The sequence below is a fragment of the Hyperolius riggenbachi genome, chromosome 7 (genome assembly GCF_040937935.1).
Source record: "Hyperolius riggenbachi isolate aHypRig1 chromosome 7, aHypRig1.pri, whole genome shotgun sequence".
NCBI classification, from domain to species: Eukaryota; Metazoa; Chordata; class Amphibia; order Anura; family Hyperoliidae; genus Hyperolius; species Hyperolius riggenbachi.
The window spans coordinates 22,803,545-22,817,019 of record NC_090652.1 but is presented as its reverse complement, the minus strand read 5'-3'; the positions used below and the strand labels follow the sequence as shown (position 1 = coordinate 22,817,019).

At 46.0% G+C, this 13,475-nt stretch overlaps 1 protein-coding gene across 2 annotated transcripts in view; it reads left to right on the top strand.

Moving 5' to 3' along the window:
* The window catches only part of LOC137524137 (zinc finger protein 436-like), a 297,499-nt gene that overhangs the window by 119,371 nt on the left and 164,653 nt on the right, over positions 1-13,475 (top strand). The window lies entirely within an intron of this gene.

The window sequence follows — 13,475 nt, the reverse complement described above, 5'->3', positions numbered from 1 at the left end:
AGGGATAGCCAGAGTCAAAACACAGGTAATATACAATACAATCCTAATCTAAGGTGTGACGTCCTTGGTATCAACACCTAGGAAACTGAGCTAAGGTCTGAGCGCTAACACGGATGTATTCACGACAGCAGACAACTTGCTACTGACAAGCAAGTCCTATTTGTAACAAGTGAGCTGCCCTGTGCCGCCCCAGAGCCCCAGCCAATCACCAGAGGAGATGGAGTCAGCTGACTGGCCTGGTCAGCTGACTCCCTGTCTCGAGGCATAAAGATCCTACCTCCTCGCGCGCACGTCATGCGGAGGGTAAGGGCCGGCGAAGGGAGCCCCACAGAAGGCAACCGCGCGGCGGAGTCCGCCGAGCATACGGACTCCGCCGACCGCACAGCCCCGCTCGGCGGCACGCCGGCGGTGAGAGTCTGGGAAGCGGAGCCCGCTGCCACATGCATGCTGGCAGCGGGTCCGCTATCCCTTACAGCTGGCCTGTGTTTTCTGCACCAATGTTATACAATTGGCCAGTGCACACTTGAATGTGTTTTCCCCATGCAGATAAAACAGACAACAGTGAAGCACTGGGAACATTTTCTCTATCAATGACATTAGCTTCTGGGATAAACCGTGCATGTTTTCACACATACAGAACACATGGGCCCATATGCTGTAACCATTTTCTCCTAGGGGATATTTCCACATCTTATCAGTAAAATACCTTTTAAACCGCCACAAGCAAGAATATACTCAGACTTCTATTGATGATATTTTTTCTCCTTGTTTTTGGTACTTTTTCAATTGCAAAGCGCTAAAACCTTATTTTAACTCAAAGAAGAAAAATTATCTCCTAGGTGAAAACTCAGGAGAAAAAGTTAATTGCATATGGGCCATGCATAAAAGTCATACAGAAAAGCGCTCACAGAAAACTGACAGACGAGGGTGCTCCCAGCTTCAGCTTATTACACTCACTCTGCCCATATCTGATGGAGCAGAACTCACTCTGCAGACTCTTCCAGCATCACTACAGTACGCAGCACTTGGGGAGGGGTACAGAGGCTGGAGGCAGTGCGCTGTACACAAGACCCTGCTACAAACTGAATAAGGACTGTCTACAAATCTTTGTCCACAAAACTTTGTATGATTCCTTGCCAGTGGCTGAGCAGAGGCAGTATTTAGAACAATTGTGCATAGTGTGGTTTGCCTTTTTAAAACAGAAGATATTTACGATCATTCAGATTTAAGTGTGTAACAATCTCCTTTGTAAACATTATATATTTCATTTTCATTTTTCAGCACTGCTTCTGTTAATTAGCCAATGACGTTATCACTACTTATCACACCTAATTTATCAATGTCTTGTTTTTGTTTTGTTTTTTTATAAATTAGTCTTTGTGTAGGTGTTTTCTTAACTTTATTTTCTATGCATTTTAATGGGGAGAAACAAGGAAAAATGACATAATACACCATGGGCCTGATTCACAAAGCGGTGCTAACTCTTAGCACAGCCGTTTTCACGTGAATTTTCGCATTGCGCACGATCGTGAATTTTCGCGCGAAACGATAATGTTTTCGCGTGCAAACGCGAATTTCCACGCATAATCGATATCGTTTTCGCACAAAAATTCGCGTTTGCTCGCGGAAACGTTATCGTTTCACGCGAAAATTCGCGCGCGCGCAATGCGAAAATTCGAGCAAAAACGGCCGTGCTAAGAGTTAGCACCGCTTTGTGAATCAGGCCCCATGTCTCCATTAAACAAAGTATTGTAGATGAAAACCCACACTTAATTGCTATGATTTTCACAACATTTAAATTATGTTACTAGTACAATGTATGTTGTCAATATTTTATTTAGAAATAAATGTGCATTTTTCTCTGTTTTGTGTATTTTTGTTTACTCATTGAACCCTATAAATCATTACAAACTCCTATTTGCAAAAACAACAGTAATACAACCTTATGGCATACATAATTAAAAAGCTGAGTCTCCAAGGTAACAACAATTTATGTACTGCACACTATCCGAATGGAAGGTACCAGGGAAAAAAACATATGCAACACTGGAGTCCTAATGGACAGTCCTTGGACAAATGAAAGCATTTATAAAGGAGTCTATTAGTAAGACACAATGGAGGCTCACTGTTGTGAGTATTCCTGTGTGAGTTTTGTCAATACATATGACCATTATGTGCTAGGGGGGTCTTTGCTTATCCCCCTCCACTCATTTGTTTTTTGCTAGTAGAACTGGGAAAAGAACACAAGGAAACTGGGTGCCCCTTCTGGTTTAGTATCGTCTGGTGATATGGACTAATATAAAACAGTATAGTGGTATACTCACAACTGTGGGTTGCCACCAGAGGCAAACACTGTTGAGGGCATGTGGAGAAGTACCGTCTCCACTCGGCCTTTCAGATGTAAGAAGTGAGTGATAGGTCACTGCTCCAAAAAAGTTTTGTATCTCACAAGTTTGAGTGATACTGACCCTTACTAGTGTAGGGTATAAGTGATAAGGTGGTGCTAAGAGGCACCCAAATTAAAAAGACAGAAGTCTGTCTATATATAAAAAAAGGCAAGACCACTCACAAGGAGTATCTACAGTGGGTTGCAAAAGTATTCGGCCCCCTTGAAGTTTTCCACATTTTGTCATATTACTGCCACAAACATGCATCAATTTTATTGGAATTCCACGTGAAAGACCAATACAAAGTGGTGTACACGTGAGAAGTGGAACAAAAATCCTACATCATTCCAAACATTTTTTACAAATAACTGCAAAGTGGGGTGTGCGTAATTATTCGGCCCCCTGAGTCAATACTTTGTAGAACCACCTTTTGCTGCAATTATAGCTGCCAGTCTTTTAGGGTATGTCTCTACCAGCTTTGCACATCTAGAGACTGAAATCCTTGCCCATTCTTCTTTGCAAAACAGCTCCAGCTCAGTCAGATTAGATGGACAGCGTTTGTGAACAGCAGTTTTCAGATCTTGCCACAAATTCTCGATTGGATTTAGATCTGGACTTTGACTGGGCCATTCTAACACATGGATAGGTTTTGTTTTAAACCATTCCATTGTTGCCCTGGCTTTATGTTTAGGGTCATTGTCCTGCTGGAAGGTGAACCTCGCCCCCAGTCTCCAAGAGGTTTTCTTCCAAGATTGCCCTGTATTTGGCTCCATCCATCTTCCCATCAACTCTGACCAGCTTCCTTGTCCCTGCTGAAGAGATGCACCCCCGGGCATGATGCTGCCACCACCATATTTGACAGTGGGGATGGTGTGTTCAGAGTGATGTGCAGTGTTAGTTTTCCACCACACATAGCGTTTTCCATTTTGGCCAAAATGTTCTATTTTGGTCTCATCTGACCATAGCACCTTCTTCCACATGGTTACTGTGTCCCCCACATGGCTTGTGGCAAACTGCAAACGGGACTTCTTATGCTTTTCTGTTAACAATGCCTTTCTTCTTGCCACTCTTCCATAAAGGCCAACTTTGTACAGTGCATGACTAATAGTTGTCCTATGGACAGATTCCCCCACCTGAGCTGTAGATCTCTGCAGCTCGTCCAGAGTCACCATGGGCCTCTTGACTGCATTTCTGATCAGCGCTCTCCTTGTTCGGCCTGTGAGTTTAGGTGGATGGCATTGTCTTGGTAGGTTTACAGTTGTGCCATCCTCCTTCCATTTCTGAATGATCGCTTGAACAGTGCTCCGTGGGATGTTCAAGGCTTTGGAAATCTTTTTGTAGCCTAAGCCTGCTTTAAATTTCTCAATAACTAGATCCCTGACCTGTCTTGTGTGTTCTTTGGACTTTATGGTTTTGTTGCTCCCAATATTCTCTTAGACAACCTCTGAGGCCCTCACAGAGAAGCTGTATTTGTACTGACATTAGATTACACACAGGTGCCCTTTATTTAGTCATTAGCACTCATCAGGCAATGTCTATAGGCAACTGACTGCACTCAGATCAAAGGGGGCCGAATAATTATGCACACACCACTTTGCAGTTATTTATTTGTAAAAAATGTTTGGAATCATGTACGATTTTCGTTCCACTTCTCAAGTGTACACCACTTTGTGTTGGTCTTTCATGTGGAATTCCAATAAAATTGATTCATGTTTGTGGCAGTAATATGACAAAATGTGGAAAACTTCAAGGGGGCCGAATACTGAATACCCACTGTATACAAAAAGGTTTAGGACAGATTTTAATTTGATAGCATAAGCACTGTGACAACGCGTTTTTCGGCACCCGCCACTTCCTCAGGTGCACCCAGCGCTCTACCTGAGGAAGCGGCGGTTGCTGAGAAACGCGTTGTCATAGTGCTTATGCTATAAAATAAAAATCTGTTCTAAACATTTTTATATAGATACTCCTTGTGAGTGGTCTTGTCTTTTTTATATATAGACTGAATTTGGTCTTTTTAATTTGGGTGCCCCTGAGCACTACCTTATCACTCACTAGTTTCTCATGGAGTGGGGTGTAGCCATCCCCTGCTGTGATCACTAAAAACTCTCACACATGTACTGATGTGGGGTCGAGCAGGAGAGCGATGGTTGTCACAAGATGGAGCCAGACTACAGACTGACAGACCAAACGCCCTTGTGTGATTCGCGAACATAGTTAATCCACCGCAGGAGACTCGGGCGCAGCCAGCGCCACCAGAGGCTGTAATAGGAATTACGGCTATAGCAGTGCACAGGGAGTAACTTCAGCACCGTCAGAAAACAGAGTTGAAGTTAATTTTAAAACACAATAATTCGGCCTCTAGCAATCACTGGAAGCCAAAATATATCATTCCCCCACTATCCATGGTGGCCTGGAGGGGGAATAGTAATTAACACGGCCCGGACTTGTGCAGCAGCAGGATCAGCCATATACCAGCTGTATTCTGCGCCCAAGTCTCCCGGCACCGATACCTCTCGTACGCTGTGATTCGCTCACCCCTCACATCAATTGGATGGGTTACAAATGACATCAGAGGTGCAATCAAACATATACACAGTGATGTACGTGAGACCCCAACATGTTTCACCGTAAGGCTTCCTCAGAAGGTGCTGTACATACATACACATGCTATATACATTATTTACACCCCCCATCAAATAACATGTCCCCCATGGCAGCGGCTGCACAATGGGCTTGCAGCTCATTATTACAGGCAGACTGTGTATACACATCACACCCATCACTCCTCATAGTCACATGTCCCTCATCTGTGATGTAATGCTGGGAACACACGTTTCTTTTTCCCGCTCGATAGATGCGTTCGATTGATAAATTCTGTCATGTCCGATATTCCTCTCGATCGTTTTGCCGCTCGAGTCCTCAGAAGTGAATGGAAAAAGATAAGAGAATCGAGTGGCGAGTCGAGCGCAAAAAACAATTGAGCCGAGAATGGAACGGGAAAAACGTATCGTGTGTTCCCAGCATTAGAGCTTTCCCTGGTGGTCTTGTGGTCCCTCCTCCTTTCCCCTTCCATTTATTTGCCTGGGGATTATTATTATTATTTATATACCGCTGACGACTTCAGTACTTTACATACAATAGTCTTGTTACTGTCCCCCAGAGGAGCTCACACTCTAATCCTAGCATAGTCATATGTCCATTGTAGTCCAGGGCCTACTTAGGGGAAGACATGGGGAGAACACATAGACTTCTTGCAAACAGTACCCATTCTCCCTGGGGGTCTAGTGGGTCTCCCTCTTCCCTATGCAGAGATCAGCAGCAGATTTCTGGGTAATAAACCTGCCTGGGGATCCCGACATCTCAAGCCTCCACCACAAGCTTCACCCCTGCCCTCAGGCCATCTCTAGCCAGCATGTCACACCAGCGGAGATCCCCGGCATCTGCTGCCTGCACAAGAGAATCAACTCTTCTCCTTTGGCCAGCAGCGATCTGGCGTCTCCTTTCAGTGCAGTGTAATTCTCTGCTGCCCATCACTTTCTGCTGCTGTGCATGTGCACTCTTCCCTGTGCCGAAACGCTCAAGTACAGTGTATTTATTCGTCATCCCTGATCGACGGTCTAAACTGTACATGCCTCAGTCTGTGCTTTCCTTAACCACTTGCCGACCAAGGGCTTGATTCACAAAACGGTGCTGACCTACTTAGCACGTCTAAAGTCTTTAGGCGTGCTAACCAGGGTGCTAATTAGGTTAGCACCGGATTTCTCAATCAGATCGCGCGCAAAGTCCTATGCGCGCGCTAAGTCTTTAATGGGCACTTCGCGCGGAGCGCCCAGTGCGCGCGTAAAGTTTTACGCGCGAAAAGCTGGTTTAGACGTGCTAAGGGGGTTTTCACAGGCGTGCTAACAGTCAGCACCGCTTTGTGAATTAAGCCCCAAGTGATTTCCCATTGATCTGTGCTGGGTGGGCTCTTCAGCCCCCAGCACAGATCGTATTGCAGGCAGGGCGATCAGACTTCCCCCCTTTTTTCCCCACTAAGGGGATGTCCTGCTGTGGGGGTCTGATCACCGCCGCTCTGCTGTGCCTTGCGGGGGGATCTCCTCAACGCCCCCCTCCGCAGCGCTATTCCCCCCTCCCTTTCCTTCCCTCCCTCTCCCTGGCTCTGTGGGCGGTACAGGACGGCGATACATCCTGTATCGCCTCTGATAGGCTTCAGCCTATCAGACGGCGGCGATCCCCGGCCTATCAGAGGCCAGGGATCACCGATCTCCTTTACGGCGCTGCTGCAGCTGCAGCGCCGTAGAGTGTAAACACCGGGGATTTCTTCCCCGTTCACGGAGACCCCTCCGTGAACTGACATGGAACGGCCGCAGACAACCAGTTTACGCCGATCGGCGTTAGCTGGTCGTCAAGAGGTAGTACGGCTAAAGTGAGAAGGATATGGAGGCTGCCATATTTATTTCCTTTGAAGGAATACCAGTTACCTGGCTATCCTGCTGATCCTCTTCCTCTAATACTTTTAGCCATAGACCCTGAACAAGCATGCAGCAGATCAGGTGTTTCTGACATTGTCAGAATGTCATTTAGATGCTACTGCAGCCAAATAGATCAGCAGGTCTGCCAGGCAACTGGTATTATTTAAAAGGAAATTCATATGCAGCCTCCATATTGTTATCCACGTCAGTTGTCCTTGAATGCTGCCCTCACTTTTTGTTCATGTAAATGGCAGCCATCTATAAGCGACTTGAGTGCCTCAAAAAATGTTTTATATGAAGCAATAGGAGTTTGTAATTTGTAACAGTGTGCCATTTGGGACGAGCGCTAGTAAAACAGCGCAGGGGATTTGGGCGCAGCCAGCGCCACCATAGGCCATAATTGGAATTATGGCTATAGTAGCGGTCAGTGAGTAACTTGGGGCCCGTCATAAGATGGAGCACAAATTACCTTTAAAACACTGTAATTCAGTCACTAGCAATAGCTGGAAGTCAAATTACATCATTCCCCACCACCGTCGTGGACCTGGAGGGGGAATAGTAATTAACGCCGCCAGGACTGGTGCAGGAGCAGGGTAAGCCATATATTGGCTTCATCCTGCATATTCATAGGTATGCCATGGGGGGGGGGGGGAGAGAGAGTCAATACTAACCTCCTGTGGCCTCTCGTCCATTCGGTCATCTCCTCCACACAGTGCCGCATTTTTTCTTCCCGGGGTCTGCAATCACGCTCATGCCTGCAGCAATGCATTCTGGGGGATGTAGTCTGTGGATCTGAGTACAAAGATCACCAGTATGAATTCAGGAATCAGGAATTCTTTATTTCGACAAGCATGACTGGGTCATGCCCGGAATTGGGTTTGGCACCGTACATAGCTCGAGAGGAGACAACGATAGCATACCTCCCAACTTTTTGAGATGAGAAAAAGGGACACTTAAGCCATGCCCCCGCCACACCCCATGGCCACGCCCTCACCACGCCTCTAGTCACGCATACCATAAAGATTTCATAAGAAAAATATGTTGTTTTATAATTCAAACCACACTGGTCCTTTCTATCCTGGTTCATTTTCCTTCATATTAACATTTTAAAATTAGTATTCTATCAATTTAAAGGAAAAAAAAAAGGGACAGTTGGGAGCTATGGTATATGTAGTCAGGTGTATATGTCCCCAGTATATGTAGCTTGAGGTATATGTCCCCACTATATGTAGGCAGGGGTATATGTCCCAGTATGTGTAGCCAGAGGCATTTGTCCCCAGTATATGTAGCCAGGTGTACAGGATCTTCTCAAAAAATTAGCATATTGTGATAAAGTTCATTATTTTCTGTAATGTACTGATAAACATTAGACTTTCATATATTTTAGATTCAAATACACACAACTGAAGTAGTTCAAGCCTTTTATTGTTTTAATATTGATGATTTTGGCATACAGCTCATGAAAACCCAAATTTCCTATCTCAAAAAATTTGCATATTTCATCCGACCAATAAAAGAAAAGTGTTTTTAAAACAAAAAAAGTCAACCTTCAAATAATTATGTTCAGTTATGCACTCAATACTTGGTCGGGAATCTTTTTGCAGAAATGACTGCTTTAATGCGGCGTGGCATGGAGGCAATCAGCCTGTGGCACTGCTCAGGTGTTATGGAGGCCCAGGATGCTTCGATAGCAGCCTTAAGCTCATCCAGAGTGTCGGGTCTTGTGTCTCTCAACTTTCTCTTCACAATATCCCACAGATTCTCTATGGGGTTCAGGTCAGGAGAGTTGGCAGGCTAATTGAGCACAGTAATACCATGGTCATTAAACCATTTACCAGTGGTTTTGGCACTGTGAGCAGGTGCCAGGTTGTGCTGAAAAATGAAATCTTCATCTCCATAAAGCTTTTCAGCAGATGGAAGCATGAACCCACTTTTGAACCAGAAACAGCGGCAGAATTGCCTGACCTGGGCTACAGAGAAGCAGCACTGGACTGTTGCTCAGTGGTCCAAAGTACTTTTTTCGGATGAAAGCAACTTTTACATGTCATTCAGAAATCAAGGGGCCAGAGTCTGGAGAAAGACTGGGGAGAGGGAAATGCCAAAATGCCTGAAGTCCAGTGTCAAGTACCTACAGTCAGTGATGGTATGGGGTGCCATGTCAGCTGCTGGTGTTGGTCCACTGTGTTTTATCAAGGGCAGGGTCAATGCAGCTAGCTATCAGGAGATTTTGGAGCACTTCATGCTTCCATCTGCTGAAAAGCTTTATGGAGATGAAGATTTCATTTTTCAGCACGACCTGGCACCTGCTCGCAGTGCCAAAACTACTGGTAAATGGTTTACTGACCATGGTATTACTGTGCTCAATTGGCCTGCCAACTCTCCTGACCTTAACCCCATAGAGAATCTGTGGGATATAGTGAAGAGAAAGTTGAGAGACGCAAGACCCAACACTCTGGATGAGCTTAAGGCTGCTATCGAAGCATCCTGGGCCTCCATAACACCTGATCAGTGCCACAGGCTGATTGCCTCCATGCCACGCCGCATTAAAGCACTCATTTCTGCAAAAGGATTCCCTGCCAAGTATTGAGTGCATAACTGAACATAATTATTTGAAGGTTGACTTTTTTTGTTTTAAAAACACTTTTCTTTTATTGGTCGGATGAAATATGCTAATTTTTTGAGATAGGAATTTTGGATTTTCATGAGCTGTATGCCAAATCATCAATATTAAAACAATAAAAGGCTTGAACTACTTCAGTTGTAGTGTAATGAATCTAAAATATATGAAAGTCTAATGTTTATCAATACATTACAGAAAATAATGAACTTTATCACAATATGCTAATTTTTTGAGAAGATCCTGTATATGCCCCCAGTATATATAGCCAGGTGTATATGTCCCCAGTATATGTAGGCAGGGGTATATATGCCCAGTATATGTAGCCAGGGGTATATGTCCCCAGTATATGTAGCCAGGGGTATATGTCCCCAGTATATGTAGCCAGGGGGTATATGTCCCCAGTATATGTAGTCAGGGGTATACATGCCCAGTATATGTAGCCAGGGGGTATATGTCCCCAGTATATGTAGCCAGGGGTATACATGCCCAGTATATGTAGCCAGGTGGTATATGTCCCCAGTATATGTAGCCAGGGGGTATGTGTCCCCAGCATATGTAGCCAGGGGTATACATGCCCAGTATATGTAGCCAGGGTGTATATGTCCCCAGTATATGTAGCCAGGGTGTATATGTCCCCAGTATATGTAGCCAGGGGTATATGTCCCCAGTATATGTAGCCAGGGGTATAGGTGTCCCCAGTATATGTAGTTAGGGGTATATGTGCCCAGTATATGTAGCCAGGGGTATATGTCCCCAGTATATGAAGCCAGGGGGTATATGTCCCCAGTATATGTAGCCAGGGGTATATGTCCCCAGTATATGTAGCCAGGGGGTATGTGTCCCCAGTATATGTAGCCAGGGGTATACATGCCCAGTATATGTAGCCAGGGTGTATATGTCCCCAGTATATGTAGCCAGGGGGTATGTGTCCCCAGTATATGTAGCCAGGGGTATATGTCCCCAGTATATGTAGCCAGGGGGTATATGTCCCCAGTATATGTAGTTAGGGGTATATGTCCCCAGTATATGTAGCCAGGGGGTATATGTCCCCAGTATATGTAGTTAGGGGTATATGTCCCAGTATATGTAGCCAGGGGTATTGGGCAGAAGAGGAAAGAAAAGATCGAGGCACCAGCCGCAAAACAGTGTACTAATGCGGCGGTGAGCAGAGCGGACATCACTCCTTCCTCCCTCCCTCCCTCTCCCTCCATCATGCCCCCCTCGTGAGTCCCCATCATGAAATGCAGAGATCCTGCACAGCGGCCAGCAGGTGTTTAGTTTACATACCGTTCCAGCGGCCGGCTTCCTAGTACTTCCTGTTTCGTGAAAACAGGAAGTACTAGGAAGCCGGCCGCTGGAACAGCCTGTAAACTAAACACCCGCTGCCCGCTGCGCAGGATCTCTGCATTTCATAATGGGGACTCACGAGGGGGGCATGATGGAGGGAGAGGGAGGGTGGGAGGAAGGAGTGATGTCCGCTCTGCTCACCGCCGCATTAGTACACTGTCTTGCGGCTAGTGCCTCGATCTTTTCTTTCTCTCCTCACGCCTCACCTCTGCCTGCCGGGACACAAGGGGGGTATCCCGGAACAGCGGGACCCCTCCCCCAACCCGTGACCGTCCCGACGAATCCGGGACGGTTGGGGACCCTGCGATAGGTAGCATAGAACAGCAGAACAGTTAACACTACACTTTTACACAGAGGACAAGCAATTACATTTACATTTACATTATTGCACTTAACCTTTGCGTTACATGCTAGAGCAGCAATTTTACGTTACCCGTAACAGAACTGAAAAGTCATAGAATGGACTATCGTCAATTAGTTTTGTGTCAATTAGTTTAATTTGATCTTGTGTGCTGATGGGAGTATGTGGAGAGGAATTAAGGAGGCTGACGGCCGAGGGAAAGAAAGAGTTACTGTGTCTGGCAGTCCTTGTGGAGATGGCTCAAAGCCTCCATCCCAGTGGGAGCTGACAGATGTAATGGTGGCCTGGGTGAGCAGGATCGTTAGCGATCCTCAGCGCCCTCGATCTCAGCCTTCTCTTGTGTAGGAGGTCCAGTGAGGGGAGAGATCTTCCAATGACCCTCTTCCCCGCTCTGATGACCCTCTGAAGTGAGAGCCTGTCGCTGGCGGTGGCGCCGGTGTACCAGACCAGGATGGAAGAGCAGACGATCGATTTAATGGTGGCGGAGTAGAAGCTGGTCAAAATCTCCGGGGCCATGCCGAACTTCCTTAGCTGACGAAGGAAGTAGAGTCTCTGCTGAGCTTTCCTTTGGGTGGCAGTGATGTTAGGCCTCCAGCTAATGACTTTGGAGATGGTGGTGCCCAGGAGACGGGCGCAAGGCACTCTAGCCACTTCCATACCATCAATGTGAATTGGTGGTGGGGTGGGAGTGGATTTCCTGAAGTCAACAATTAGCTCAACAGTTTTTGTAGTGTTGAGCACTAGCTTGTTCTCCTTGCACCATTGGGAGATTCTTTCCACCTGCTGACAGTACTCCTGGATGTTGTCCTTGGTGACGAGACCGACAAAGGTGGTGTCGTCAGCGAACTTGATGACCTTGACTGAGTCAGCCTTGGATCTTCAATTGTTTGTGTAGAGGGAGAACAGCAGCGGAGACGAAACGCAGCCTTGAGGGGCACCAGTGTTCGTGGTCATGGTTTGTGAGTGGATGTCGCCCAACCTAACAGTTTGGGTCCTGTTGGTGAGAAAGTCTGTGATCCAGAGGCGTAGGCTTGGGTGCACACCAAGTGTGGCTAGTTCTTCTTGTAGGATGCGTAGGCAAATAGTGTTAAATGCCGAGCTAAAGTCCAGGAGTAGTATTCTGGCATACGTGTCTGGTCTGTCAAGGTGGTCATAAATGAACTCCAGGCAGATGTTTATAGCGTCGTCAGTGGACCTGTTTGCCCTATACGCGAACTGATGGGGTCTAGAAGGGGCAAGGTGGAGATCTTGAGGTTGGATAGGACCACCCGCTCTAGAGTGTTCATTATGATGGACGTAAGGGCTACCGGCCTGTAGTTGTTCAGGTCAGAGACTCCCTGTTTCTTAGGGACAGGTATGATGGTCGACCTCTTGAAGCAATTGCAGGGGGCGAATGCAACCCCGGAGATGCCAACTACCGTACGGATGAGAGGCCACAGGAGCAGCCCCCTGTGGGTCAGTGTTCCCCAACCCTGTCCTCAAGGCCCACCAACACCACATGTTTTGTAGAAATCCATAGAGGTAGTTAATCATCTCTGCTGCAACACTAATCCCCTCACCCGTGATTGTGTGTGGTTTCCTGAAAAACATGTACTGTTGGTGGACCTTAAGGACAGGGTTGGGGAACTCTGCTGTAGGTAAGCTATACCACCCCCCCCCCCCCCCCCAACAGCAGTATTACAAATAGTGGTGCTCATCACGAACTCGTGATCACGGCATAGCCATGATTCACAAGCATTTTTTTTCACTATCCGACCTCATGATCCGAATCTATGATCGGGAAGTGATCATGGTATTCAATCACGGATTCAGCCGTTATTCTGCGTATTCGGCCCGTGATCACGGAAAAAATATTTGTGATTAAACCCGCTGACTTTAGCCCCCCTACATGCTATAAACACCAAAATTTGCAGGATACATTAAGTAGAACAGTGGGAGCAAGGGGAAAATGTTTTTTCAAAAAGGCCTTATAGTTTTTGAGAAAAAAAATTCAAAGGAAAATAGTATACATTTAAATGCGGTAATGAAAGTTAATGTATTTACCACATTTACATGTATACTTTTTTCCTTTGAAACTTCCTTTGAACCTTTAGCAAACGATTCTCTCAAAAATCATAAGGTGTTTTTGAAAAAAAAATATGTTCCACTTGTTCGCACTGGTCTACTTAACATATCCTGAAAAATTGGTGTTTCTTGCTAGGAACCGCTAAAGTTGACGGGTTTGGGCGGTCTTTAATCACAAATACTTTTTCCATTTTAAATTTTAAAATTGTTTTTCTCAAAAA